Here is a 26,386-nt window from a genome sequence, read left to right on the forward strand (position 1 = left end):
CACTTCATTTTATTTCAAAATCCAAACAAAAAGGATGAAATTTCAGGGCCAAAGAAAAAGTTTTCACTTTATTTCCAAGTCAGAATAAAACAAAACCCAATAAATTTTGCCTACAATAGATAAATGTAAAATGTTTAAGTATTTTTTTTTGAAATAATATTTAATACCAATATTGGTATGATAGCCAAAGACGGCAAAAGTTCTTCACACCTAGAAAAGTTAGGGGCTATAGGGGTAATCCTTGAAATGTTGGGAAGGAAATGCACACCTACACAAGTGTGTAAACATGCCCCTGGTGTCCTCCATGCTTACTTTCTGCTGCTCCCTCCCCTGGAACCTCAGCTGCGACATTTTTCTATAGCTTTCAGCCTTCAGAAGGCAACACAAGGAGGTCCCTCTGCTCTGAGATTGTTATGTTCCTATTATACCTCAATTACATTTATAAAGTTCTTTCTTTCATGCCAGCTAAATGCTTTTTGGAGTTATTAATTTTAATGTTTAATAACCCAGTTGCCATAGCAACAGTGACATCCCAGATGTTTTGTGGAAGCTTCTCCAAAGCACACACCTTTGTCAATATGTTATTTTGAACATTTCAAAGGATAAATGCTTGAAAAAGGCAACACATCTCTCAGGTTGCAAGCTCACAATTTGCATTACTAATTACACATTCTCATGAAAGAATGAAAATACGCATACTCTTTAAAGAAGGTAGATGAGCTAATTTCAAGAATATAAAAGAAGTAAAAGGTAAAAATAAAGCATCACTTTTGAAAAGGAAAGAAATAAAAATTATGATCATAGAATATGTACGTTGTGATCGGTAACTGTTACTTTATTAGTCATAGGGTTACAAATAATTATCAAAATGTTTAGCTCTCCGGGCATTTTCCTCCCATGAGTGACACTGCTTGCTCTAGGCGCTTACTCCTGGCTTATGCAGGTCACTGACTGCGGAATTTCACTTTCCTAACTCACATTCTTGCTTCATCTCTATCTCTTATCTGATCTTAGAACTGAAGCATTGAAACTATTACAAAAACTTTGATTATTTTTCTCAAAATTAAGATGGTAATATTTAATAGCCACAGATTTTTAATGATTAATTGAATGCTTTTGGCTCTGGTTCCCTTTTTCATGTGTTCTTTTTTTTTTATTAAGGGGTTTTTTTAAATTAAGTTTTTTAATAAGGAAGGTAAAAACAGATGACGTTCGCCAAAAACCACTCCAGAGCCTAGAAAAACAACATTGTTTTTTTGCCTAATCTGCATCTCCTTTGGAAAAAACTCAAAATGGTCTTTGGCCAGCAAGTGCACCCTGAGCCCCAGCTGATGCTTCCTGTCTCGCAGATCCTGTCGGAGCATGGCCATGCTCCTGCCTCAGCTTCCAGGGGTATAAGTGGGAATGTCTGGTTACACCACCAGGTCCACACTGTGACAAATGTCTCTAAAGTGCTGTTTGGAGGAGCTCCAAGCCTTCCTTTCTGAAATGTGATGTGGGTGTGGATCAAGCAAGTATCAAGGAGTATCTGTGCTCCAGGACAGAGACAGAGGTCATGGTTTCTGCAAGGGATTGTGCCAGTTAGGGACAAGTCCTCCTCTTTCCCTGTGAGGGAGACATGGGACAGCCATGTCTGACGGCTCCCAAGGGCTGGAACCTTTGGCTCCTGCATGCCCGCCTGGCCTGAGCTAGCACCACACAAATGCTTTCGCACAACAAAAACTCAAAATCCATCTGTTTAAGGTCTCATGACAGATTTTATTCAAGATAAGCATAGAAGAGTCATATTCAAATGTGCAACAAAAGTGAGCACAAGGCTTTTATGTGTTCTTTAACAAGAATTTATTTTGTAGTGAGTATAAATCATCAAGCATGGTTCAGGAAGAGTAATGAACTGGCAGTCTGGCCTTCTCTGGTCTCTTTGTGACTGTGTATAAGAGGACCTTTAAGATCTCCCTGAAAGATTGTAGACCTGCTCATTAATTTTAAATCTCAAGCTTTTGAATCTATATAACATGAACAAAGGGATTTCCAATAAATTTGGAAAAAAAAAAAAAAGGTTCCTCATGACCTATAAGAGCTCTCAGGGTATGGAAAAACACAATATGCAAAACCTGGCGTTCTTCTCTAGGGACAATGTTATGGTTTAATAAGTTGATTTTTGAGAGAAAGAATGAGTGGATGAGTTAATAGATCATTTTCCTGCCAATACTGTTAATCCAACACAACAGTGGGGGAAATAGTTTGTATCTTATTTGTAGAGTTATATTTTGTGATATGATTGAGTCTTAGGGTGATTTAGGGCGCAGCTCCAGTAGGGCTGAGATGGCATCGCTGATGATCAGCATGGCCTGGATGCCCACTTCCACCCTCACCTCCACCCAGCCAACACAGCTCTCCTTGGGATCAAAGACACAGGTGTTGAGGATGAGCAGCAGAGATGAGAGCTATGGGTAGTGAGAACAGAGCAGAGTGAAGCTGATTGACCTAACCCATGATGAAGAAATCCATCTTGTGTTATACATGCACTCTTTCATGTTGCACACTCACATGAAATTCCTCAGTGAAATATAGAAAACTCACCTAGAAAAGTTTACAATACACCCTCTTCAAAGTGACAGTATTTGGAAAAAAGAAATTCTTGCTGTAGGATTATTTTAGAACACCTATTTTAGAAATAGACACATGGCTAGTGCTTGGCCTAGCAATTTAAACACCTGTACCCCATATCAGAGTACTTGGTTTTCAGACCCTGCTCCAGCCCCTGGCTCTAACTTCCTGCTAATGCATGCCTTGGGAGGCAGCCATGCTGTCTCAGCTGATTGGGTTATATATATCGCTCTGTACCAGATGTGCATTGAGTTCCTGGCCCCAGGCTTTGGCCCCAGCTGGGGACCACTGTGCGCACTTGGGAAGTAAAGCCGCAAATGGGAATGCTCTTCTTCTGTCTCCCCTTCTCTCTCTCTCCTTGTGTCTTGCTCTCTGCTTCGTTGTCTTTCTGCCTATCAAATAAATAAACACATAAATCAATGAATAAATTTTTAAAATAGGCACAAAATAACATATTTTCTTTATTGTAGAAATCTTGCCTTAGAAAATGAAGGAAATGTTCTGTTTCTCACTTTAAGGAATACTACTGATATTATTGTAAATACTGTTACTCTTTGTTGAGTATATTATAAAATTCCAAATGTATAATCCAAATTACTAACAAGAACTTTTTTCCAAGTTCACTGAACTCTCATTATGGTTATAATTAAATAATTGTCTCCCCAAGATGTTTATTCAGGAAACAAAATTCTGCATATTCCAAACCTAATAAAATGTTTCAATAAAACTGCTCACTGTAAATAGACAGTTGTTACGTAATCATTTAAAACCGGATCAACAGTCTTGTTATTAAGTAGATAAGAGAATGGCCTGGCACCAGTGCTATCAATACTTGCACCATATTGACAGTGATGAAGGACCTCTCAGCTGCTGCCTTGGAAACGATTAGGAAGATGGAGGACTGCTGAGTAACAGAGGATTCTCCATGTTGCCCTTAGGATTAAGGTGTCTTTCAGGCCACCTACGACCCTAGTTTTGAGACTGGATCCTGCCTGTCTGCGCATGGTCTACTGCTACTTCAGACTGATGGCTGTTCACACTTATGAGGCCATTTCTGTTACCCTTGCATTTCCAAACTTCCCAGGAGATTCCTGAAATCACAGAAGTGTATTCACTATTTTCATAGTTCATGATCTCTCAATCTGTAAGGGACCATTGAGATCCAGCCTGTGCCTCGCCCTTCTTCCACAGCTTCAGGCCTTTGACTCAAGGCTCATTTCTCCTGTTGTAATTCATGCCATCTCTAAAGGATCTGGTTTTTTCTTCTCTGAAGGTATCTTGGGTTTTCCTGCATTCCTACCTATGTTCTTTGCTATCCATTCTTTCTTTTATTCTGGCCCCCACGACTTTCATCAGTGTTTCTTTTAGTATCAATAGCTTGAGACCTGTTTTTTAAACACATGGAGAAGATGAAGAGTGAATTGGTTTTAATGTCAAACTATCAGCCAGTAATTTAATCTACCACTACATAGTATACTTGTTATTAAATTCAACTCATTTCCTATATATTTTATTTGATGTTGAAGGACATGAGACAAATGGATTCTCTCCAAAACCACAGCATTGGAAACCCTTACTCCAAGATTGATGGCCTGTGGACTTCAGGCATCAATTTTCTTGCCTGTGGCATTCAAGTTCAGAGGCACCCATTTAACAAGCCTCCTGAGCAGGGCCCGTATCTCCGTGTTGTGCACTGTGTTGAGGAATACGCGTGATTCCTCTGCCTTTGGAAGGTTGGGGTTCCCCAAATGTCAGCCAGCAGCAGCAAGGCACAGGGACACTGCTGGAGAGGATCTTCTCTGTGGGAGTCCTGCTGCTTTCCCTAGAAATGGCCCTGATTGGAATCTGCATGGCAACTCACAGGAGCTAGAATTTGACCAGAGCCCTAGGGTTAATAGCTTTGCTCTTTGAGAGTGCTCTAAGCTATTTTCATTTCGGGCCACATTTACATTTACATAGTACCTATCACCAAAGCCCTGAGGTCCTCACTGACAAGAAGCAGATATTTACTTACTAAAGTTAATGTAGCTCCCCTTGCTTTCTAGCCTTTGGACACATTTTCAGGTAACAAGAAAAAAATACATATGTATAAATGGCCACTTTGGTTTCTAAAATAGAAAAGGGATATAACCCAAAGCCTAGAATTCTTTTAGAAAAGATAATTGCAATGGTAGTTCCATTTAAAATCTCACCATAATCCTTCTACATCTATTATTCCATTACTTAATCCAGTATTATTCTACCTGAAAGAGAAAATAAATCAGGAGAAATCAGCAAGTGGGCAATAGCAAATGCGCTCAGTCCACCAGGGGACTGCATTCTCATGATGAATTAGATGAGGCCAAGAGATCTGATCTCCCAACATTTTAAGCAGAAAACACTGATCAATAGCAATTATGGAGTGTGTCAGACCATGAGTCAGTCAGGATGCTTTCTTTTACAAGTGAGAGAAAACTCAACTTGACCTTCTTTAAGAAAAAAAAAAAAAAGATAAAAAAAACTTACACTTTTTTGGACTGGAATGGGTAGTCTTTCCTAGGGAGATCCTTAAGCATGGCCTCCTTAAGCGCTCGAAGATCATAACCGGATATGCGGTATCTCCTATTACATCAAGTATCCCCTCTGTAAGATCCATTTTTAGACTTCAACACCTACCTGTGGAAAGGGAGTGAAACTTTCAAGGTAGACCGACCTGGAGCCTCAGAAATACGCCTTAGAAGGCCCCAGTGAGCTTGATCTGTGGAAGTGCTCACCTCCGAACCAATCGTGACTACCAGAGATGTGGAAAATTCAGCTCCTCAAATTGCGTCATGTCTCCAAGTTCTCCCTGTGGAGCCCCTAAGTTCACCACCTGTGTCCATCTCCTGGGGCCAGAGACAGAGTGAGTCCAACCTAAGCAGGGAAGGTGGCAGAACTCCCAAGTGGTATGCGGGTTTTCTGTTACTACAGGGCGGTTACTGTTGTGGTTAATAAAGCATAGACATTTATTATAGATAATTATCAATTAAACCTATTGGCACTTTTAGCTCTTTTGGGTCCCAGCTTGTGGCCATTGCCACTTCATAAAAATTAATACAATAGCACATTTTTGAGCACTTACCATAAACTGGATCTTATGTTAAATCACTTAGGGTAGCCGGCGCCGTGGCTCAATAGGCTAATCCTCCACCTTGCGGCGCCGGCACACCGGGTTCTAGTCCCGGTTGGGGCGCCGGATTCTGTCCCGGTTGCCCCTCTTCCAGGCCAGCTCTCTGCTATGGCCAGGGAGTGCAGTGGAGGATGGCCCAGGTGCTTGGGCCCTGCACCCCATGGGAGACCAGGAAAAGCACCTGGCTCCTGGCTCCTGCCAGGATCAGCGCGGTGCGCCGGCTGCAGCGGCGGCCATTGGAGGGTGAACCAGCGGCAAAGGAAGACCTTTCTCTCTGTCTCTCTCTCTCACTGTCCACTCTGCCTGTCAAAAAAAAAAAAAAAAAAAAAAAAAAAAAAAAAAAAAAATCACTTAGGGTGATTTTCTATTTTATTTCTCATAGCACTGTTATGAGGTAATTATAATTATTATTTCTTTTCCTAGTTAAGGAATAAGAAATACAAAAAAAAAAAGGTTTTAAGTAACATGCACAAAGTCATATTGCTAGTGAGGGGGAAAGAGCAGCTTAAATGTAAGCTTGTCTGACTTCAGAGCCTACAAATGTTCTTAAAAAGACAAAAGAGAGACTTGTTTGAAATGATAGGTTGATATATGTACATCTTAGTAAATGTCATTCTTTGAATCATCTACTTAAATTGTGGATATCTGATTGTATAGCTAATGCCTCTAGCCTAAAAGCTACTATTCCTATAACACAACAGAAATCTTCCGAACAAACTCCAACAGTAGCCCTCTAATTTCTGTCTCTTTTTGCAAGGTAAATGGACAGGTTCATTACTCTAGGGAACTGAAGTCAACCAACCTCCTTTTCTACTTACTCTATTTCTATTCTATTCATTTAATTATTCTATTCTATTCTATTGTATTCTATTCTATTCTATTTCTAGCCTAGTCTGGATTTTCTGATGAGAGGATCTCCAACATTGGCCTTCAGTGCTTGATGTACTGCATGATATTCAGGAGAAGCTTATGCTGCCTCCTGTGTCCCTCACGCCTGGGTCAGGCCTGCTCTTGCGAGTGGAGTAGAAGGGTCAAGGAGAGAGCTCAGAAGTTCCAGTTTCTCTGAATTCAGGCCTCTTCAAGGCAGTGGGAGAGTGAGATTCTATTTTTTTCCTACCTTTCTCAGTAATGATAATGAGTAGAACAGGAACTGTGACAAGAATTGCAACCAGAAGATTAAAAATGATCAATAATTGGGGTAGGCATTTAGCCCCCAATTAGGACACTGCTTAGGATGCCTGTGTTCCATTCTGAAATTCCTGGATATGGTGCCAACCTGTGGCTCCTAACTCTAGATTTCTAGTAATGCAGACCCTGGAATCAGAAGTGACGGCTCCAGTAATTGGGTTCCTGCGACCCACAGGGAAGATCTGGATTGCGTTCTGGTTCCTGGCTTTGGCCTGGCCTACCCCTGGCTGTTGTTGGCATTGGGGAAATGAACCAATGTCTGTTTGTCTCTCACATCTAAAATGAATAAATGCTTTAAGAAACTGCCAATAATGGCTTAGATTCAGGTAGACCTAGCAAAACTGCAGCATGTGCAAGCCCAGGCGCGTGTTCATCCATTTGTCTGTAGCACCAACTTTTTTATTTATTTATTTATTTTTTGACAGGCAGAGTGGACAGTGAGAGACAGAGAGAAAGGTCTTCCTTTGTCGTTGGTTCACCCTCCAATGGCCGCCGCGGCTGATCCGATGGCAGGAGCCAGGTACTTCTCCTGGTCTCCCATGGGGTGCAGGGCCCAAGCACATGTGCCATCCTCCACTGCACTCCCTGGCCACAGTAGAGAGCTGGCCTGGAAGAGGAGCAACCGGGACAGAATCCGGCACCCGACCAGGACTAGAACCCAGTGTGCCGGCCCACAAGATGGAGGATTAGCCTAGTGAGCCGCGGCGCCGGCCCAGTAGCACCAACTTTTAACCTGCTTTTCTGACCCTTCTGATGGTGGAGTTAATGAAATCTTTGGTAGCTCTGTCTCAAATTTTTATTTACCTCAATTGTAGATAGTTATGATATCACTAGGATGGTGAAAGAGTCCCAACTTAGCTTCTTCTGTACACTCTGCACAACCAGTTCAAAATATAAGACTTCCCTCTGGGCTAAAGTGATCCATTTACGCTAACAATCCTTGGCAATACACACTCTTTCAATATATAAATGTCTTTTCTGGTCGATACACCTCACTCAACAGAATGCTGACTGATTGAGTATGTTTGTTGACTGATTGAAAGACTAAGTAAAGACTTGGATAAATAAATACAAGTCACACAAGAAAGAAACAGTACCAGGACAATTAATTGAGACTCCATTCATTAAGCAAGTGTTTTGTTTGCATTTTGAATGTTATGCATGTGATATTAGATTGCTTGTAGATCTTCAAAACATGAGAACAAATTAGAAATAACGCCTTCCTTCATGTTCTTATCCATATTATATTGTTGAAATTCCAGAACTTTTAGCCTACATAAATATCATGTAAATATCTCTCAACTAATAGTAAGAGATGCTGATATCTAAATAAGCTAGTGCAAAATATAGTGACTCAGTAGGGAAAATCGCATTTAAGGAATCATGAATGATATTTGATGTTCCTCAGTGGCTTCTGGATTTCTAATAATAGAATGTAGATGTGGCTCAGTTTCACAGGACCCAGGAACCAAGGCAAGAATCACAGCAGGGGGTTGTGTCAAAACTATGAATGAAGTCTAACTGCAAAAAGCATTTGTAAGTATATTGCTAAACTCAAGAAGTTTACAGGGAACTTAGAGAAAATGCAGCAACCTTTTTGTCGGTTGTAAGCAAGCAAGTAATTTATTAAAGTTGACTCTGAGATCCTTAAGCAACAGCACAAAAGTAATTTGAGATGAACATAGCATCTCTAAGTAGTGCTAGTAACTTCCTTTTCGTTTAATTTAAATTTTGCAATGTAAAGCTGAGATGTCTCAAAAATAAAGCAGAGTACTTTTTTCTCTGCTTGTTTGTTTCTGTATGTGCCAAAATTTTTATAATGGAAAAGATTTTTGGTCTTAGTTTAGAAATAGAGTTGAACTTAAGCAAACTAAGTTTTCCAAAGTACACTTTTACATTACTACCCAGTTTTTAAAATATGACAGCTTTGCTGAGTCAGGCCTTAATATTTTCTAGAAGGTGAGGATAACCTTGGATTACGTCATAGGATCATGCTGGGGGCATGTGGATGAAAACTTGCCCATCTAGCCTGAAAGGAAGAGAAGACACGAATAAATCCAGGTTTGGGTAAGTGAAAATGTGCTTCGCATCTCCTTTACTGACTGTAAAGCGTCATCTGGCAAGGGTACCCCTCCTTCCTCTTTCCTTGCCATCTCCTCAATGAGGATAATTCCAGAACTGCTGCCACTTTATCATTCATGAAAGACATCCACGAAACCGACAATAATTTTGGAAAAGGTTTCTGTGTAGCTTGCATTTTTCATGGCCTTTGTTTTTAATGTATAATTGGGTCTGAAAATTGACGAAGTTCCTAGTTTAGAAATCATTAACTTTGATTTTTATTTCAGGAAACACAAATGCGCATGGTCTTCTCTGCAGAGCATTTCCACGTTCTTTTAACAACCAAATCATTCCCAATTTTCTGGTGTGTAAATTCAGTGTGATCAGTACAAATAAACAAACTGACAAGATTTGGGCAGTGGAGACCCATTGTTTTACAACCCCTTTGTTTAAAATCTTTCATAATTCATCCTCAGAAATGGCCTTCCTAGCAATTAGTTACCTTTAATGTCTTCATTTTCATTTAAATGTTCAATGATCAGGATAATTAGAATTAATTTGGCATTGTCAGTTTATGGTAATGAAGCTTCTGCCACTTTTCCTGAGCATCCTGCCGGCGCAGTGTTCCCAGGCAAACGTGCGGCTCCTCTCACTGCACTCACTGCCTGGTGGTCTCTGGCTTAAGTGGGAACTGTAGGACCTGGCCCCATTCCAGGTTAGATTTATGAAATGTTTGACAAAGGACTGGGGTCCGTCAAGCTGTTGTCTTGTCTGGTGTGGATGGCATGCTAGGTGTGACTCAGTTCCCCTGCAGCAATACAAGAGACTTTTCTGTTTACTGATCTGTGTATTTTACAGAGTGGGATCCATTCTACAGTTAGAATCAAAGAAAATATCTCTTGAATTAAAATAAAAACAAAGTCAATCCAAATCTTTAAATTCTTTTTTTTTTTTAATTTATTCATTTTGAAGGCAGAGAGACAGAGAGAAATGGAAAAGAACTGTTTCATCTGCTGATTCACTCCCCAGAAGTTTCAACATCCAGGACTGGGCTAGGCTGAAGCCAGGAGCCAGAACTCCATTCATGTGTCTCCTGTGGGTGGCAGCGACCCAAGTATCTGAGCCATTATCTGCTGCCTCCCAGTGTGTGCTATAACAGGAAGTTGGATCAGAAGAGGAGCAGCAGGGGCTCACATGAGACATTCTGGTATGGGACGTGGGCTTCCTGAATGGTAAATTTACCATTCCGTGACATGCCTTCCCTGGCAATTCAAACCTTTCAGAAGACTTTTGATAGAAACCAGAAATGCAAACTTCAAGTAAGTTGTACCAGTGAATCATGGAAAGGAAAATATGGCCATGAATTTCCAAACTGGAAAAATTTTCTTTCATTACTTGATCTAGAGTTTTCCTGCAAAAGAGAGAGAGAGAGAGAGAGAGGGAGAGAGAGAGAGAGAGAGACTTTTCTCCTGTCACCCAATCATTCCCTGCTGTGCCTCTGCCCCAGCCACAGCAGTAAGGTTTTCCATCCTCTGTATCCTCTCTCCTACTCCTGGGGAAAAACAGTGAAGGTGGGGGACTGAATCAACTGAGTCTGGAGGGAGCAACACCAAGCGTACCTAAACCTGTCAATAGGGGGAATTGTTTCAGCTTGGTCGACAGCATTGCCAGGCTAGTCGAAAGATGACTGCAGCAATTTAAGGAGTTCTTACACCATTTAACGCCAGAAACAACAATAACCAGAGGAAGAAGCCTGGCTGTGAGCAGTGAGAGATGGCTGTAAATTTCCACTGCCTCCAGAGCCTGCCTGCATCGAGCCTCAGCACCTCCTCCACGGTATTCAGCTCCTTGCAGCTCTTGTTTCTTTCCTCCCAGTGTATTTGCTACAGAAGTACCAGCTCCAGTAAGCCAGTATGACACTGCCTGGGCCTTCTGTCTCCCTGTACCTGCTGCCCTATACTTTTTCTCTTTAGTCGGATCGACAAATGAATTCTCTAGACTTGCTTTTGTATTTCTTTATCACTTATTTCATTCTTGTCCCCCAAATAAATCACTTATGTTCCAATAGCTCTATTAAAATGCACTAGAAAATGTTATTAGTGCTTTCCTATCATTATATCTATTGACACATTGTGTTGATTATTTTATTGGTCAATTCTTTCAATCACTCATCTTAAACTGTCCACCTCTGCTTGCTCTTTTAAAACCCCTGTTCTATTTGAGCTTCTGACTATTTCTTTCAAACTTAAGAAAATCAGTGTATTCATTCTCTAAGCATTTCATAAATGTTATATTTTCCCAAAATTTCATCATGGCCTTCTAGCCTTTGCTGTCCTTCGGAGACTTGCTCTAATATTTTAACAAATTATTTGCATAATGTAAATTACAATGGGTCTGTGTCCAGGCAGACATCTATTCTGTCCCGACAGAATCTTCAGTAAAACTCATTGTGGTGACATTTTGCCTAGCTGTCATCAGACTGGTGTTTCCAATTCAATTTGCTCAAAATTTAGCCAATATAAACCCCTAATCCTACTTATTCTTTTCCCACATTCTCTTTCTGGGATAGATGTATCGCATTTTAACTTCACTCATGCTATATCTTATGTTTGGAATGATGGTTGCTGTCTTAAACACACATGCACTGTAATATCATGGTTGTTGTTAAAAAAGCAGGTTGGGTGTGAGTTTCTGCACATTCTGACACAGCTGGGCTGGGGTGGCAGTGGTTGGGCCTGGATGTCTATAAGAGATTCCTTAGCTCATTTTCATAGCCTGTTCTATTACTCCACTATCACATGTCTTCCATTTATCCACTTCCTTGTCAAGCAATACTGATTATGACATTTTATTTCCATGTCCAACATAGTATATTAAGGCATGTGCAAGTGAATTGTATAACTATGTGCTTTAAATTTTTTTTAATTACAATTTTTTTAAATTACAATTTGTTTTTGATTGAAGTTTGCTATGGTCTGAAGGTTTTTGTATTCCCAAAATACCCAAGTGTTGAAATCCTAACAAGCAAGGTTATTTGTTAGGAAATAGAGCCTTTGAAATGATTAGATGGTAAGCGTGCAACCCTCATAATGAGATCAAAGCCCTTAAAAGAGAAGTCAGAGAGATGTGAGGAGACCATGAACCAGTGTTGTTGTCGAGCGGAGAGATGGAATCTCACCAAACGCTGCACTTGCCAGCTCCTCCATCTCAGGCCTCCCAGTCTCTGGAATTGAGAGAGGTGAATTTTTAGCTGTTCATAAGCCTAGTTATTTATGGTTTTTTTCTTTTTTTAAATTAAAAAAAATTTTTTTTTTATTTACAGGCAGAGTGGACAGTGAGAGAGAGAGAGACAAAGAGAAAAGACTTCCTTTTCTGTTGGTCCCCTCCCTCTCCCAATGGTCACTGCGGCCCGGCCAGCGCACCACGCTGATCTGAAGCCAGGAGCCAGGTGCTTCTCCTGGTCTCCCATGCCAGTGCAGGGCCAGGCACTTGGCTCATCCTCCACTGCACTCCCGGGCCATAGCAGAGAGCTGGACTGGAAGAGAGGCAACCGGGACAGAATCCGGTGCCCTGACTGGGACTAGAACCCGGTGTACCAGCGCCGCAGGCGGAGGATTAGCCTAGTGAACTGCGGCACCGGCCTGGAATGTTAATTCTTAATAACAAGGAAAGCATAGCTTAAAATTTGGAAAATTCTCAACCTATTCATATTGTAAAATATGAAAACATTTACATTAAATTGTAAATTAAAAGGAGTAGCCTCTTTTATGGTAAAGATCAAGATTTGCTCTAGCAACCATCTGATAAGGATATTATTGAGTCATCTAAACAGTGACCTGGACCTAGTCAAGATAACAGAAGACAATTCAGAAATGACCAGGGTTGTCATTTCTATCAGAGGCCCAGAGTACAAGAACCTGGAGGGACAGAATGTTTTCGTATTTAAAGGTGTGTCTACTTCTGCCTTACATTGTGGGGCCAGTCTCTGGGCTCCATCACTGTGCTCCTTGGCTACCCCAATTCTGGTGGTTCTAGTGGTTCCTGTAGAGAGCCACCACTGGGGTGGAGGTACCACACAGAATCTACACCAGGACAATGCCCAGCAGAGCCTGGTGGAGGGGCTGCACCTTAGACTCCAAGCTTATGCAGTTCTTGGGATGCAATTCCAAGCAGAAAGGACCAGAGCCATTAATGGGAACCCTTGGAAGCTACACTGTAAGTTGCACTCAGCAAGGCATGGGGGCAGGACTGCCTGCAGCTTTGGGAACCAACCCTTGTGTGGCAAAGACAAAGCTGCATCAAGCCAAAGAGAATTATTCTTTTTTGTTGTTGTTGTTTGGGACAGGCAGAGTTAGACATGAGAGAGAGAGAGACAGAGAGAAAGGTCTTCCTTCCATTGGTTCACCCCCAAATGGCCACCACAGCTAGAGCTGGAATTGTGCCGATCCGAAGCCAGGAGCCAGGTGCTTCCTCCTGGTCTCCCATGCGGGTGCAGGGCCCAAGCACTTGGGTCGTCCTCCACTGCCTTCCTGGGCCACAGCAGAGATCTGGACTGGAAGAGGAGCAACCGGGACAGAACCGGTGCCCCAAATGGAACTAGGTCCCTGAGTATGGGTGCCGCAGGCAGAGGATTAACCTAGTGCGCCGCAGTGTCAGCCAAGAATTATTCTTTAGCCTTAAGATTTAATTTCTTCCCGGATGGGTTATGGATTTACTTAGGACTTATTGCCCTCCCCTACTTCCTCTTTCTCTCTGTTGGAATGGGAATAAATGACCTATTCCTGTCCCACCCCTGTATTGTGAAGCACGTAGCTTTCTGGGTTTCACAGTTGCCCAGCTGGGGAGCAGTGCCCCTTGATGAATGGTACCTTGAGTCTCACCCATATTTGATTGAAGTATTTAGGTGACAGTGTGGATATTAGAATTTTGAGTTGATGATGCTAGAATATGTAGGAAGTTTTTGGAGGCATTGGTATGGAATGGATGTGTTTTGCCTATTAAGAAAGACTACGGATTTTGAGAACTAAAGGTAAAATGCTATGTTCTGAATATTTGTGTCCCCACACAATGCTTAAAGTGACACCCTAATCCCCTAGCTGATGGGATTAGTAAGTGGAATCTTTGCAAGGTGGTTAGGGTGGAGCCTTCTGAATGAGATTAGTGCACTTTAAAGAGGCCCAGAGCAGCCCCTCTCCCCTTCCACATGTGAAAACAAAGGGGAAAACAGCCTTCTACAGACCGCTGGACTGAACTCACTGGACTGAATTTACTGGTGACTTCATCTTTGGCCCCCTGGCCTCCTAGCCTTCAGAACAACATTCTGTATTTTCTTAGAGTAGCTTGAATTGTCTAAGACATGGTCCTACAATGTAGCTAGGAGTTAAACATGACAATAAATAAGGCCAGCATTGTGGCATACTGGGTAAAGCTTCCCATCTGTGATGCTGGCAGATTCATGCCCTGGCTACTCTACTTCCGATTCACCTTCCTGTTAAGCAATGGAGGATGGCCAAAGTGTTTGGGCCTCTGTTCCCAACACGGGAGACCTAGATGAAGCTCCTAGCTCCTACCTTCGTCCTGGCCCAGCTATGGCTGTTGCAGCCATCTGGGGAGTGAAACACTGAATGGGAAGTTTCTCTCTCTGTCCCTCCCTCTCTATCTTTAATTCTGAATTTTAAATAGATAAATAAATATTTTTTAAAAAAATAATGTCTGATTATTATTATAAAAGGTGTATAAATTATTTTAAAAGGCAATTCTGTTTTTGTAAGAAAAATATGAAAACTCCAGTTTATTTTTAAAAAGAATGGACAGTCCAGAGTAATGAAGCCTCTGTTCTGTACTTTGCATTGATGGGAGGGGATTTCACAAATATCAAGTCGGTTTCAGTTTGGAATTAGCAAGTTGTCTGGCATAAAATCTCCCAGATATCCTACAGAATCCATCTACTGCACGATAAACACAGCCTTAGGACCAATGATTTCATTATCTTACATAAGGGAAAGACACTTAGAAAGCACTACTTCAGGTCCTAATTCAGAAACTGACATTGCTTGAAGTATATGAAAGCATATATTTTTTCCACAAATAAAATATTTGAGTAATTACCCAAATAGGGAAATAATTTCATATAGTAATTAATTGGAACAAGTTTTTATTTTATCCATAATATATCTCTCTCACAACTTTCTTTTTAAATTTTTATTTATTTATTTGAAAGTAAGAGTTACACATACAGAGAGAGAGCGAGAGAGAGAGAGGTCTTCTATCCGTTGACTCACTCTCCAACTGGCTGTAACGGCTGGTGCTGCGCCGATCTGAAGCCAGGAGCCAGGAGCTTCTTCTGGGTCTCCCACACAGGTGCAGGTTCCGAGGAGTTGGGCCATGCTCTACTGATTTTCCAGGCCACAGCAGAGAGCTGGATCAGAAGTGGAACAGCCATATAGGATGCTGGCGCTTCAGGCCAGGGCTTCAACCTGCTGCGCCATGGCACTGGCCCCTCTCTCTCACAACTTTAAAATGTTTACAGCATCAAATGAAAACTAAAGTAGATCCATACAGAGGCTACTATCAAATTATTAAAATATTTAAATACAGATGCAGATTTTGCTAGTTGTCTTCATTGATACTCAAGAATAAATTGGAGCATTCTCTAATCATAGGCTACCTCCAAATTGCTTCCTATCAATGACAGAGAGGTTAACGTGCACCTCACAGATGGCTGCCCTGTAGTGCAGTTGTCATAGAAATAGTCAACAGAATGGTGGAGCACAGGGTCCTGCAAAAATAGGGAACTTTAAATGCACGCTGAGTCATATCCTTTCTCTGATTTGTGTTCCTGGTTGTTTGGAGGCACAGCCAGTAGGAGCAGTGGAGAAGAGCCTGCATGTGGCTGCGCTGAGGGTGCACAGAGGGGTGACAAGGAAACCAGTCAGAATGGTCTTAGATGTTTGTTCTGACATAATGTCTGATACACGAGCTGTTTACTCTTAAGGTTCTCCTTTCACAGAGAGCTCTATTTCCTTTAATACTATGTTAGATTTTTCTTCTCTGTCCTGTAAAAAGGAGAAAGCAATCCCACGTATCTATTTTTAATTCTTAAAGTTATTTGCTAGTGTATTCAGAAAAAAAATGCAACTGCATAAGTTAGGGAGTTTATATAACATATTAGAAAAACTTCAGTTAGGCACCACCGATTCTATAGACAGATATTTGGTTGATAAAAATGTACTGAAATAAGGGAAGCAATGCTAGAAAATATCAGGCAGTCATGCTTATCCTGTTGTTGTGTAGTCCTGGTGATATTTTAAACTTTAATTTCAAGTGTTGTTACTTGCAGTCAGAAGAAACCTGAAGTACACCAATGACATTTTAATAATAGCCTTGTCAATTTCTCCCTCTTAATTGTGAGTGTGACCTATAGATTTCTTCCAGATACTGGGGTATGGCAGAGATAACAGGATACATTGTGTAGCAACGGTAAACACATTTTGCTGGAGTCATTACACTTTCTAATCAGGTGACTTTAAGTTGGACGAAAGGAGATACTCCTGGGTGGACCTGGCTGACTCGTGTGAACCCTTTAAAGCATCAGCGTCTTTTTGAATGAGAGGTTGGAAGCAGCAGAGCCTCTGTCTTCCACTGGCCGTCAGATACAGGCAATACGAAGCTGCAGTCTATGAGTTGGGCCAACAACCTAGTGGAACAATCGTTATTTCAGCCCCTGTCAACACAGTTGTTTTGGTCCATGGGACATGTGCAAAGATCCAGCTCATGTGTACCTATACTCATGTCTCATGGAGACATAGATTGAAAAAACATGATTTATTTAAATCTGCTAAGTTTGTTATGGTTTATTAAAACAGTGATAGAGAATTAAAGCATTACTTTGTAAAATCACTTATATTTAGGCATGAATTACTTCACTAATTCACTTATTCATTCATATATTCAAATACAGACTGATTTTAACTACTTACTATGAACCCTGAGAGATGCTAAAACCATTATTTTTTTAAATTATGCTTTGGTGTTGATTAGCTATTAAGCAATACATAGCTTGAAAACGACTATTCCTTCTCACACTGAAAATTTAGAGAAGTGATTAACAAGATATGCACACACACTACCTACTACGGGTTCCTGTCACAGTTGCAGGGATTATTTAAAAGTACAATTGCTGTTTCATTCTACTGATTTTTATGATATCTAGCTGAAATAACTTTGTTACTATTGATACAATCTATGTACATAGGAGACATTTGACAAATTTTAATTTACGTCTTACTCATAACATATCCTAAAACATAAATAACTATTTTTTTCTTCTTAACTAATTTACATATAACCAAAGCAAGTTAAATATCACAGAGTATATTTGAAGGTGTAAAAATATTTGGATGTAAATGTTAAGACACTATTACGAATATTGCTACTTCTTCCACATGACACTAATTATGTTTTATATCTCCAAACTTGAAGCTGTTTTTTTTTATTATTATTTTTTGACAGGCGGAGTGGAGAGTGAGAAAGAGAGAGACAGAGAGAAAGGTCTTCCTTTTCCGTGGGTTCACCACCCAATGGCTGCTGTGGCCGGCACACCGCGCTGATCCGAAGCCAGGAGCCAGGTGCTTCTCCTGGTCTCCCATGGGGTGCAGGGCCCAAGCACTTGGGCCATCCTCCACTGCCTTCCCAGGCCACAGCAGAGAGCTGGCCTGGAAGAGGAGCAACCGGGACAGAATCCGGTGCCCCAACCACGACTAGAACCTGGTGTGCTGGCGCCGCAGGCAGAGGATTAGCCTATTGAGCTGCGGCGCCGGCCCAAACTTTAAGCTTTTAACAATGAGGAACTTTTTCACTGGAATGTCTCAATTTTGGGGGAGAAGAACTAGCATTTGTTGTCTTTGAGGGATATAATGTCTTTAGACATTTTTTTATATTGACTGTTTCATAAGAGAAAATACAAACACATGTGCAATATAGATATATATACACCATACACACATGTGCCATATGTGTATATATATATCATACACAGAAAATCTTTATATATATTACATATATATGTATATATATGTATGTATATATAATCAAGGCCAGTTCCATGGCTCAATAGTCTAATCTTCTGCCTGCTGTACCAGCACACTGGGTTCTAGTCCCGGTCAGGGCGCCGGATTCTGTCCCGGTTGCCCCTCTTCCAGGCCAGCTCTCTGCTGTGGCCAGGGAGTGCAGTGGAGGATGGCCCAAGTGCTTGGGCCCTGCACTGGCATGGGAGACCAGGAGAAGCAGCTGGCTCCTGGCTTCGGATCAGCGCGGTGCGCCGGCCACAGTGACCATTGGGGGGTGAACCAATGGAAAAGGAAGACCTTTCTCTCTGTCTCTCTCTCTCTTTCACTGTCCACTCTGCCAATCAAAAAAAAAAAAATGTCATAGTCAGACCCTCTGGGTGTACTATAAAATGTGAACATACTGTATTATACAACTTTATATCTGGGAGGAATTGGCATTTCCTATATCCTAATTCATTGTTCCTCCTGTCATTTGGGCAATTAAACACAGGATAATGACTAAACCAAAGCCTCAAAGGTAGTCCGCAGTGGAATCCAGATTTCCTGCCTCCATTCCTCTTTCTGCAGTATGGGATCTGCCTAGTTTGACTTTCTGTTTCAAAGTCTACAATCTATTCTCAGTCCTTTTCCTAATGTGTTATTGAGCCCTCCCTATTAACTTGTCTTTGATTTCCGTGTTGATCAGTTGGCAGCTTGAATGTGTGAGTCCTGAATCCATGAACTGCTGAGCTGAGTAATTTGATTAGCCTGAGTATGCCTTTTGAAGACCAGTGTCAACTTATTTTGCGTTTGCCTTATAATTTTTCAGAGATGGGGCTGGCGCTGTGTTGTAATGGGTAAAGCTGCTGCATTCAATTCTGGCATCCCACACTGATGCTGGTTCTAGTCCTGGCAGCTCCACTTCCGATCCAGCTCTCTGCTATGGCCTGGGAAAGCAATAGAGATTGGCCCAAGTGCTTGGGCCCCTGGCCCTGTGTGTGAGACCTGAAGGAAGCTCCTGGCTCCTGGCTCTGGATTGGCGCAGCTCTGGACATTGCGGCCAGTTGGGGAGTGAACCAGAGATGGAAGACTTCTCTCTCTCCCTCTGCCTTTCCTTCTCTCTCTATCTAACCCTGACTTTCAAATAAATAAATAATTCTTTAAAAAGTAATTTTTCTGAGGCATGTAATAGTTGCAAAAGATAAGAAGCTAACCCTGAATCAATTGGAACTCTACCATACACAGAAAATCTTTACCGTGAAAACTCGCTGGCTACAGAATAAGCAGGCTGAGCAGCTATGTATCAAACCTCTTGTTGCAAAAAGTGTGAATGGTAAATATAATATGGAGCAAACATAAGACAGCTAGTTAATAGTGAAGATGTAAAGCAGAAACAAAAGGAAATAAGGCATTTTTATGGAATTCTAATGACTGCCAAAACCTGAATAAAATAAACCTTTTAAAAACGTGAGCTAAATATTTTTCCAATATTAAAAAGATATAGTAATACTATTTTTAAATTCAACAAGCCACCTATTTTTGTCTCCCACTCTGTTTGTTATGTGTTATGCTCTGTGATGAAGATTGGAGATGGAGATGAAAAGATTTCAATCCTTGTCTTGAAATTATTGGAATCATAGCAACATCTAATTCTCCCATTATCCTTCCTCTCAGACATCCACTGCCCTCTTTCTCATCCACACCAACCTCCATTTTTGTGCAAGTTTTTGGGTACTATACAATTTTTTCACATATTTGCCATATATAATTTGAGTAGTAAGGATGCTCTAGAATTTAAGAAAGCATTGTTTGAAATGCCAACACTATACAATTTTCTCAATTCAGTATCAGTTTGTATTACTTATTGAACTTCTTTGAGACATTGAGTACTGTAAAATTATATGACACAACTGGTGAAAATTGCACTATAAATTGCTGAAGTCTACCTCGATATTTGTTATTTTTGTGGCAGTCTTTCCTCTGAGTCTGTGAATTTACTGCAAATGTCACAAGTAGGATGGCAACTTTTTTATTTTGAACTGAATGAATACAATAAGAAAAAATTTACCATACTTCAATTTAGATTTGGATTTTTTAGAAAACTTTTATTTAATAAATATAAATTTTGAAAGTACAACTTTTGGATTATAGTGTTTTCCCCCCCATAACCACCCTCCCACCCACAAACCATCACAACTCCTACTTCCTCTCCCATCCCATTCTTCACTAAGATTCATTTTTAATTATCTTTATATATAGAAGATCAACTTAGAATATACTAAGATTTCAACAGTTTGCACCTACACAGACACACAAAGTATGAAGTACTGTTTGAAGACTATTTTTACTGTTAATTCTCATATGACAACACATTAAGGACAGAGATCTTTCTTTAAGAAAGAATCACTGAAATTTATTGAACTCTTTCTTTACTTAGTATAGAGTCAATTTTCTGTATGTAAATTTATTTGAAAGTAGATCTGAGTAAAAAATAAGACTGGGAATAGGAGAGGGACGAGGAAGAGTGGTGAAAGTGTAGGTGTAAAGGTGGGTAGGTGGGAAGAATCACTATGTTCCTGAAGTTGTATTTATGAAATGCATGAAATTTGTATTTCTTAAATAAAAGGTTTCTTTGGGGAAAAAAAAAAAGAGAAAGGATCATTGATGTATTAGTTTTAAGTCACAAAATTAATCATATATTTTAGGGTATAAAATTTTGCTTTTGCCTTCCATGTTGTGAGAGAGTGAATTCGCTAAATAAAAATTGAAGAGCAAGTTGTTATTACAAACATTTCACAATACATGTGTTAGTATAGAAGTCATACATGCAAAACAACCAATGGTTAGAGATTTTAGTTCACGTTCAGTCATTTCTATCAATATGTATTTAGTTGTGGAAATTATAGAATCATAAACATTTTACATACATTTGTGCACTCCTACAGTTGTTACTGCACGGATTCCTCTTCTAGTAGGATGGGGTACTTCTAGCCTGTTCTTCCTCATTTCCATCCCACTGAGGTTAGCCAAAGTTCACCTGCCTTGTCAGTAAAGTTTCTGAACCAGATGAATTATGTTTTCTATAATTGAGCTAGCCACAGTTAATTGCCTAATAGACTATGCCTATACTAACAGAAAAAAAGAATTAATTGCTTGGAAAAGAATGCATTATATATTTCAGTCACATATACACAATCACGCTAGAACAAAGTGACAAAGGTGCTTTCTGTGGTGACCAGAGCCAATGGCTGTAGCAGAGCTAGTGCTTAAATTAGGCATACACTGTTATCTTTTATCTCACGGTGGGTGTGTTGAGTACAAATGTAAGGAAAATTAATGACAAATTGAACTTTTTGTTGAACCTGAATTCATGTCTTTTTTCCTTTTCATTATACAAGGAAATAATTTTAGGAGACCTTTGGGAAAAGTTTAGGTAAATTTTAGAAAATATAATTTGTTAAAGAAGACTAAATGTTTTTTAAAAATTGAGATTTCTTTCTAATAATTGATTTAGTCTTGTTTTTTAAAAAGATTATTGGCTAGCCAAGGTCCAATACAAGGTTTCTAGCATTTTCTTAAATTTTCTCCATAAACCTGAGCTGTGCATGTTATAATTTGATATTGACTTAAACTTTCAGTAGACCATTTTATTTTTGTTGATATTATTTATGTATTTATTTAAAATGCTGAATGACAAATTGAGAGGGAGGGAGAGAAAGAAAAGGGGAGGGAGAGAGGGGGAGAGAGATAGCATGCGTGAGAGAGAGAGAGAGAAATCTTGTATCTACTGGTTTGTTCCCAAAATGGCAACAAAAGCGAGGCAGAAGACAGGAGCCTGGAACTGCATAAAGTCTCCGACATAGATGGCAGGGGCCCAAGAACTTGGGGTATCATCTGCTGCCTTCCCAGGCACATCAGTAGGAAGCTGGATCAGAAGTGGAACCAGCACTCTGATATGAGGTGCTGGCAACGCAAGTGGCACTTAATTTATTGGCTCCTAGATTTTTTTCTCTATATTAGAAGTATCCATACTTTATTTTACCAAGCCATCATAATAGTGACAATGAATTCCAATTGTCACTGCTTAAATGTAAGTGATATAATGAAGAAAAAAACAACCAAATTTGTGGCAATAGACTGTGAGTTGACAAATGTAATATAATCAGGTCAATATCAAAAAGTCTTGAGTTTGCTGTACCCTACAATGAATACAAGCTTCCTAGTACTCAGGAGCTGTCTTAACTATTAAGTCATTTAGTAAAAACAGTTTTGTAAATCTGTAATCTTAAGTAAAGAATTCAAGACCCAAGGGTTTAGAAAAGGTCAGAGAAACTCAAAAAAAATCGGCAATTCCAAAGCCTTTCTGAGCCATTTGATGAGCCAGTGAAGCACAGTGTTGATGAATAGAATTTTATTCGTAGTTCTGACATGAAAATTATCATGAGGTTGAATAACACTAAGAAAGCCATTGTGAAGAAAGCTAAGCTTGTTTGCTACCTGCAAAGACTGTGTTTTCCCCATTTCCAAACCTTTGTATCCTCTTCCTTCCGCTTTCCCATCAATCCTAAGTCAACTTAAGTTGATATTGGCTGGAAAGCATTTCTCAGGTGCATTGAAAGTCCAACAGAGGGGCAGGTGTGTGTCAAGCTTATTAACCCCACATACTGTACTGAAGTAGCTGCTTCAAGTCTCCCCTCTGCTTCTGGTCAAGCTTCTTGCTAATGCACACCCTGGGAGGCAGCGGTACTTGGGTCCCTGCTAGTCATGGAAGAAACCTGTGTAGAATTCCTGGCTTCTGACTTCAGCCTGGTCCAGTGCCACCTGTTGAGGGTATTTAGGGAGTAGACCAGTGGATGGAAGATTTCTTTCTCTTTCCCCCCTCCCTCTCCTCTCCCCCCGCCCTTGTTCTGCCTTTCAAACAAATAAAAATACAGTTACATACAAATAAATAAATACATTTAAAAAGGCTTATAAGAAATAAAAGCATAGATATTATTGAATAAAAGGTGTATAAGAAGACTTCCTACAACTGTGGATTTTATTTACCTTTATTCCTCACTCTATTTCTTTAGAATCAATAGTTAAAAAACTTTAAAAAAGATTTATATATTTATTTAAAATTCACAATTACAGAGAGGGGGAGGGAGAGAGAGAGAGAGAGAGAGAGAGAGAGAGAGAGAGAGAGAGATCTTCTTTCTGCTGGTTCACTCTCCAAGTGGCCACAATGGCCAGGGTCAGGCCAAGCCAAAGCCAAGAGCCAGGAGCTTCATCCAGGCCTCCCACGTGTGTCAGGGGCCCGAGCACTTGGGTCATCCTCTGCTGCTTTTACCAGGCCATCAGCAGGGAGCTGGATTGGAAGCGGAGTAGCAGAGACAAACTGAGGCCCATATGGGATTCCAGTGCTGCCGACCGTGGCTTAACCAGCTACGCCAGTGTCAGCCCCTAAAAAACATTGTGCACCTGAAAATTTTAGTGCTTCTCACATATTTTTCCTATTTTCTGGGAAGAAGACACTAAAACTACAATTTCTCAGAAAGGAGATTACACTTGGCTTGACCAAAGGAAACAGGCAGTGTGCCCTGAGTGCTGCTTCTAGGTGAAATTGGGGGCACTGAGGCCTTGTGGGCCATCACAGGGTTTGTGAGGTTTAGTCTGAGAGAAGTGCAAAGTCACTTGTAGTTCTGTGAATCCAGTGCTGCTGTAAAAATATATTGAAGCTGGTAGCAGCAGAAGCGGCGCAAACCTTGACTGGTAGGTTTGGTAGAACAGACAAAGGATGGAACTGTTCAGGGGCATGGTAGTAGTCAGTAAATTTATTTTATGATTTTTTTAAAGATTTTTATTTATGTATTTGCAGGTAGAGTTACAGACAGTGAAAGAAGGAGAGACAGAGAGAAAGGTCTTCCTTCTGCTGGCTCACTCCCCAAATGGCCACTACGGCTGGCGCTGCCCCCATCCGAAGCCAGGAGCCACGTACTTCTTCCTGGTGTCCCATGTGGGTGCAGGGCCCAAGCACCTGGACCATCCTCAACTGCCCTCCCAGGCCACAGCAGAGAGCTGGACTGGAAGAGGAGCAATAGGGACTAGAACCTGGTGCCCATATGGAATGCCAGAGCTGCAGGCGGAGGATTAACCAAGTGAGCCACGGCATCGCACCATAGCCAGTAAATTAACCGGAAGGGTTAAACATGGTTTATATTGAGGAGAGAGACAATGGCAGTTGTTGAGAAGTGCTTGTGGCATGTGAGAGGGGGAGAATCGAGGGGATTTATGCCATAAAGACTGAGGAATGAGAAAGATGGACTTGCCTTTGGACCCAACTTCTCTGCAGCTGCCTTTCCCACCATTCTCGCCTGCATCTTGTCCATAGCCCTCTCACTGTCCTTCACCCCAGGGCCTTGGCATTGTGCCATTTCCTCCACCAGAAATGCAGGTACCCCCAATGCCCTTATCAATTCTTTCTCATCTTCTTCAAGTCTTTATTCAATGTCGCTTTTTCAGTAGAACTGGCTGGTCACCCCACTATAAAGTACATCGCTTCTTGTTACCACAACAAAAGAGGTGAGTTAAGCTACTTATAAAGGAGAGGTTTATTTAGTTCACACTTTTGGAGGTTGAAAGTTCAAATGACCTGATGCAAGTTGTGGCAAAAGCTCTGTGGTAGACAGCATGGCATGTGTGGAAGGAGGGACATGGTGAGCCAGGGAGCTGGGAGAGTGAGAGAGCCTGCATTCCACCTTCCGAAGTATCCTTTCTGGGAATCAAGACCCAAGGACCTCTCATGAGGTGCTATCTCCTGGTTCCACCAACTCCCATGGCACCACCCTGGGAACCAAGCCTTTAGCACATGGCCTCCTAAGGGTCACTAGAACTAGTATCCAAACTAAATCAATCCCACACAGACACATCCTGATTATTTTTTCTCCATGGCCCAGTTATCTCAATCTGACATGCATGTTTTGCCAATCATTTCATTCATTGGCTATTTCCCTAGTAGAACAGAGAAGCCCTGAGAATATGGAGAATATGGATGTCTCCTTATTTTGTTCCCTAGTCTATTCTCACAGAGTCTAGAATAGTAGAAGCTTGGATTAATGGAGATAATACTATATTTATTATACTCCAATCTCTGAGAAGATTTTCAAGAAAGAAGAACAATTGGTTTAAGCAAAAATTTATGATTCAAAACAAAAAAATGTAATCATGACATATCAAAATGAATTTATTTATCTTAACCTAATTAATGATAACGTTTAATCACAAGGAGCATTAAAGCAAAACCCCAGGACCAGAACCTTGGTGGAAGAGCAAACTAATATGAACCCCTTGACATGACTCATGTACTCCCTCAAGGAGGCATGAGTTGGCCTCCACTGGCACTGAGGCTGCTCACCTCAGGGTAGCCAAGCCTACAAGGGTGAAAGCAAGAGAAGAGTGACAGCAGTGTTTCCTCTTCTTCTGCTGAAATTTCTCTCCCACCCTTTATTCCTTCCCATAACTTCTTCTGGCCCTTTACTTACTGAATGAAGTCCAAGAATCTCAGGGGCATGCAAGATCATCACCTTCTGGTTCCTTGTCTGTCAGTTTTCACCATGTGATTTGGGGCTGCTGTAGTTCTATAAATCAAATGTGCCCCCCAAATTCTTTGCTTTCTTTATTCTGCTTAGAACAATCTATTCTAACCTCTTTTTCTTGTGAACTCTGATTAGTCACCTAATAGCTAGTTCAAACATTTCTTCTTTGGTGAATTCCCACTTTCTCTGAAGAATTAATTGATTAATTAATTGGATTAAGATTAATCCAATTGATTGCCCATTGAGTCTTATTGTTGTAAATTATTTTATTACAATGACTCATTCACTAGTGCAGTTTCTGCTTTGGTCTGTAATGAATTGGAAGGCAAGAAACATATTCTATTTTCTTTGCACAACCTGAACTTGTGATATTATTGCAGCTCATTAAGTTAAGTGAATGAATGACTAGTATGAAGGCAATTCTATAAGTTTGCAGAAAATATATTTTATGGAAAAAGTGTATGGGTTTCAAATATTTTTGCACCAAAACAAATGTCTTTTCTTTCTACTTTTCCAAGAACTTAATGAAGGACTCAACTGTTAATGAAGGAAAATTGCTCAAAAATCAAGAAATCTCCTTTTAAAGAGTTGTAAACAAGGCATCAACCTTCTTGTGCATTTCCTAGAATAGTGAGCACTTTCAGATGTACTCATGGAAGTCATGCTAAGAAAGGTTTCCCACTTGTGTTTATTACAGTGAAGACAAACTGACTATTTCCCAGAGGAAAGAAGATGGCCAGTGTTTGGAAGAAGGGAAA

The sequence above is a fragment of the Oryctolagus cuniculus genome, chromosome 9 (genome assembly GCF_964237555.1).
Source record: "Oryctolagus cuniculus chromosome 9, mOryCun1.1, whole genome shotgun sequence".
In the NCBI taxonomy this organism is placed as follows: domain Eukaryota; kingdom Metazoa; phylum Chordata; class Mammalia; order Lagomorpha; family Leporidae; genus Oryctolagus; species Oryctolagus cuniculus.